Here is a 5,547-nt window from a genome sequence, read left to right as displayed (position 1 = left end):
AGAGAGCAGAGGACTGCCTGGCAGGCGAGGAAATGGATCCAGTGAATGTGGACAGAGTTGGGATGGACTTCCCTTGTGCCAGGTTTCCTTTTCATTCTTTTCTTTTCTTTCTTTCTTTTTAAGTAGGCTCCACAGCCATCATGGAGCCCAACATGGGGCTCGAACTCACAACTAAGGTGAAGACCTGAGCTGAGATCAAGGTCTTTGGTGGCCTAACCAACAAAGCCACCCAGGCATTCCTTTCATTCTTTTAAAAATATCCAGTGAAGTGAGAATTTCAGAACAACAAGAATCAGAGGCCAGTTGAGAATTTTTTCACTGTTCCTTTATTTTTTACTCAAAACAATATTCAGTAACATTTAAGTATTACCCACCTTTGTTTCAACCCTCTGTGAATGAGATGGAAGGATTAGCTTTTTTTCTCTCTCTCTCTTTTCTTTTCCAAATATGCAAGTCAATCCAGATCTCTCATTTTATGGGAGAAAAGACACAGGGTTTCTCATACTGGGTGATTTTTTCAGAGAGACAATGGAAGCAGAAATTATTTGTAGATATAACATAGAATCTAAACCTATTCCCCCACTTGAGCCCACGTCAGTGGGCAGGTCTTTCACTATTTATAATTTTAACATAAGAGAACAAGTTGGCATGATTTGGGTAAAAATGTCTTATCAAAATTCTGAAACAGTGTTATATGTTCCATTGGGGGCAACATGAAAAATTTGCCATCTGAGAAAGATGCAGTTATCTTGGTATAACTTGCTTTTGTTTTTTGGTTTTTTTCCCCCAAAGAAATAGAAAAAAGTCTTACCTATATAGTGAGTATCAGGAGAACTTTGAGCTAATAAGGGGGAATTTGACCAGGGAGTCCCCAAATAACAACTCTTTTAAGAAGTTTGGTTGTGAGGGAAGGGTAGCATCTGGAGAGGCTAAAGGAGAGCTTTTCCTTAACAGAGGGGAACTGAGCGAGATTAGGTGTTGATAGGAAAGAATGAGTAGGAGGCGATTGGCTAAAAGATGTAGGAAAGAGGAGGAATAATCCAGGGACTTCAGACTCAAATATCCAGGGGCCTTAGTAAGTAACCTAAATGCTTGAGGCAATGGGATATAGGAAATAGAGTGGCAGGAACTGCAGAGAATGGAGAGTACAGGCTCCTTCTGAATATTTGCCTGAGGCAAGAGGAGTTGGGGGAGGGGGGTGAGGGCAGTGTTCTTGATTGTGATGCTAGTATGCACACAAATGTAGGTGTTGGTCAAAACTTGTGGAATTATACACTAAAAAGGATGGATTTTTATCTTTCATTTTTCCTTATAGTAAGTACATTTTTCTTCAAAAGGGAAAAAAGTCTATATGAGCCAAACACAGGATCCATCCATGGGCCACAAATATTGTTTTATGGTTTCTGGGTTAACTGAAAGAAGAACTTTTGAAAAGATATGGGGAGTGGGACCCAGATCCCAAATGGAGAGACTTGCCTCAGCTGGAGGAGGGAAATTACATTTTCGTGTGTGGAGTCATCAGACACTGAAATCTGATGTTTTGTTGGGAACTGCTGCATTAGATATCTTTGAAACCTTAAAGTCAAACAACATGAAACTTGAGAAAATAGTTGTGACTTTACAGCTTGTAAGTTACAAAGAGCCAACAGAGACAATAGGAGACTTGTCAGTTTGTCTTGATGGGCTGCAGTTAGAGTCTGAAGTTGTTACCAATGGTGAAACTACATGTTCAGAATGTGTTTCACAGACTAATGATGTCTCCAGACCCAAGGATGAAGCAAAAACACATCCAAATGGATCAGATGAACCTGAGGATTCAGGGACTGGTGAAAATAGGAAGGTCAATGGGAATAATTCTCCATCACTCTCAAATGGCGGTTTTAAACCTTCTAGGCCTCCCAGACCTTCACGACCACCTCCACTTACCCCATGTAGACCAGTATCTGTCAATGGTTCACCATCTGCCACTTCTGAAAATGATGGATCCAGTATGGGCTCTCTGCCACCAACAAATATAAATTGAAATATATCTGAAGGAGCAACATCTGGATTAATAATTCCTCTTAATATATCTGGAGGCTCAGGCCCTAGGCCATTAAATCCTGTACCTCAAGATACCCTACCATGTGGCTGGGAGCAGAGAGTGGACCAGCATGGGCGAGTTTACTACATAGATCATTTTGAAAGAAGAACAATGTGGAATAGACCAGAACCTCTACCTCCTGGCTGGGAACAGTGGGTTGACAACATGGGACATATTTATTATGTTGACAATTTCACAAGAACAACAACATGGCAGAGGCCAACATTGGAATCCATCTGGAACTATGAACATTGGCAGCTCCAATGTAGTCAGCTTCAAGGAGCAATGCAGCAGTTTAACCAGAGATTCATTTATGGGAATCAGGATTTGTTTACTACATCGCAAAATAAAGAATTTGATCCCCTTCTTTCCCTGCCTCCCGGATGGGAGAAGAGAACAGACGGCAATGGTAGAGTATATTTTGTCAACCACAACTCTTGTATTACACAATGGGAGGACCCCAGAAGTCAAGGTAAATTAAATGAAAAGCTCTTACCTGAAGGCTGGGAAATGAGATTCACAGTAGATGGAATTCCATATTTTGTGGACCACAATAGAAGAACAACCACCTATATTGACCCCCGCACTGGAAAATCTGCTCTAGACAATAGACCACCGATAGCCTATGTACGGGACTTCAAGGCAAATGCTCAGTATTTCCGGTTCTGGTGTCAGCAACTTGCGATGCCACAGCACATAAAGATTACAGGGACAAGAAAAACATTGTTTGAAGATTCCTTTCAGCAGATAATGAGCTTCAATCCCCAAGATCTGCGAAGACATTTGTGGGTGATTTTTCCAGGAAAAGAAGGTTTAGATTATGGAGGTGTAGCAAGAGAGAGGTTCTTTGTTTTGTCAAACGAGGTGTTGAACCCCATGTATTGCCTGTTTGAATATACAGGGAAGGATAACTACTGCTTGCAGATTAATCCTGCTTCTTACATCAATCCAGATCACCTGAAATATTTTTGTTTTATTGGCAGGCTTATTGCCATGGCTTTGTTCCATGGGAAATTCATAGACACAGGTTTTTAGTTTTTTTTTTTTTTTTCCATTCTATAAGCATATATTGAACAAACCACTTGAACTCAAGGATTTAGAATCTATTGCTCCAGAATTTTACAATTCTCTCATCTGGGTTAAAGAAAACAATATTGAGGAACGTGGTTTGGAAATGTACTTCTCTGTCGATAAAGAAATTTTAGGTGAAATCAAGAGTCATGATTTGAAACCTAATGGTGGCAATATTCTTGTGACGGAAGAAAATGAAGAGGAAAATATCAGAATGGTAACTGAATGGAAGTTGTCTCGAGGTGTTGAAGAACAGACACAAGCTTTCTCTGAGGGCTTTAATGAAATTCTTCCCGGAAATATTTGCAATACTTTGATGCAAAGGAATTAGAGGTCCTTTTATGTGGAATGCAAGAGATTCATTTGAATGACTGGCGAAGACATGCCATCTACCATCATTACACTAGGACAAGCAAACAAATTATGTGGTTTGGGCAGTTTGTTAAAGAAATTGATAATGAGAAGAGAATGAGACTTCTGCAGTTTGTTACTGGAATCTGCTGATTGCCAGTTGGAGGATTTGCTGACCTCATGGGGAGAAATGACCACAGAAATTCTGCACTGAAAAAGTTGGGAAAGAAAACTGGTTACCCAGAAGTCATACCTGTTTTAACCACCTGGACCTGCCACCCTACAAGAGCTATGAGCAACTGAAGGAAAAGCTGTTATTTGCTATTGAAGAAACAGAAGGATTTGGATGAGAGTAACTTCTGAGAACTTGTGCCACCAAAGGACAAGAACTTATTTGCAATGTTTGTCCTTTTCCTTCTCTGCTTGTTGCACATCTTGTTGTAAAATTGGGCTGTGACTGTTTAGAGAATTATTTGAGTGTAAGTAAATTAATGTTATCATTGAGATTTATCTCCCAATGATTCTGGATTTCTACTCCATGTTTTCAGAAATCAGATTGCAAATGACTAGTCAAAACTTACTTAACATGAGATTTAACACAGCAATGAAATCTGCCTTGTCTTATTCCACTAGACTGTTACCTTAACAACAGTTTTGTATACATGTGTTGAAAAACAAAAAAAAGAAACTCCATACTTATTAAGGAAGCCATCACTCTCCACTCCTCCCTAACCCAACTCCTGGCAACCACTGATCTATTTTCTCTATGAAGCTACCTATTCTGGAGATTTCATGTAAATGGAATCACATAATATGTACCCTTTCCTAGCTGGATTATTTTACTTAGCATATGTTCTTGAGATTCATGCATGTTGAAGCATGGATCAATACTTCTTTTTATGCCTGAATAATATTCCATTGTATGGATATACCACATTTTGTTTATCTGTTCATCAGTTGGTGGACATTTCAGTTGTTTCCACATTTTGGCTATTGTGAATAGTGCTGGTATGAATGATAATACATTTTTTTTAAGTTTATTTCTTTTGAGAGAGAGTGCACAAGAGGGGGAGGGATGGAGACAGAGGAGAGAGAGAATCCCAAGAAGGATCCACACTGTCAGCACTGAGCCTGAAGCAGGGTTCCAACTCACAAACTGTGAGATTATGACCTGAGCCAAAATCAAGAGTCAGACACTTAGCAGACTGAGCCACTCAGGTGTCCCCCACTTTTTTTTTAAAGTTTATTTATTTGCTTTTAGAAAGAAAGAGAGAAAGGATAACCCATTTTTATATTTGCTTTTCCTCCTTCCTGGTCAGTGTGGGAGACAGAATGGTGTGTGAAGAACCTGGAAACCATGAGGCCACTGCAATAGTCCAGGGGAAAGGGGGAACCTTGGAGATCTGGACTAAGACAGGGATAGACAGAAGAGGCTATATATGAGAGACATGCAGAATTGGTGACAGTATGAGAGAGACAGGGCCATGGTGGACAGGGGAGGGAAAGGAGGATGATACCAGAGCTTTAACTTAAAAGCAGTGTTTTAAATTGGTGCCCTTTCTAGGGCCCAAACATTTGATAATTTTTATAGTTACCATATGAATAATTACTATGTTAATAAATCCCATGTAAGTCCAGCCACTTGTGGGGACAAGTATTTCCAGTTTCCTAAAATCAGGGCCATACTTAAACTTTGCAGAGCCCATGGGCAAATATTTTTTGCAGGGCCCCTGTCTAAATATAAATTGGAATCACCCAAAATCAGCATGTCAACACTACTCTGGCAGCTCGGTCTTTCAGGAGGCCTCAAAGAACTATCACCTTGACCAAGTGGAATAATCTGTTCACCAGGCCATTTCCTGGAATCTGATCCTGGCCACATTGCCCAGGGACAAACCCATAGATATGAGTTCTAGAGTTCCTCAGGGCATCTGGTTAATCCCATGTCAGGAAGGGGTGGCTATGGAGAGTCAGAGTACCTCAAAGAAGTAAAAACAGAGATTGGGGCTCTGTGGAACCAAGTCCAAGCTGGACAGCACTGC

At 40.3% G+C, this 5,547-nt stretch overlaps 1 pseudogene; it reads left to right on the top strand.

Moving 5' to 3' along the window:
• Window positions 1-1,316: 1,316 nt before the first annotated feature.
• Window positions 1,317-4,244, top strand: LOC122467634 (annotated as a pseudogene).
• The last annotated feature ends 1,303 nt before the right edge of the window (window positions 4,245-5,547 follow it).

Source organism: Prionailurus bengalensis, chromosome B3 (assembly GCF_016509475.1).
Source record: "Prionailurus bengalensis isolate Pbe53 chromosome B3, Fcat_Pben_1.1_paternal_pri, whole genome shotgun sequence".
Lineage (NCBI taxonomy): Eukaryota > Metazoa > Chordata > Mammalia > Carnivora > Felidae > Prionailurus > Prionailurus bengalensis.
The sequence above is the reverse complement of the archived record's forward strand: the minus strand, read 5'-3'. Positions and strand labels throughout refer to the sequence as shown.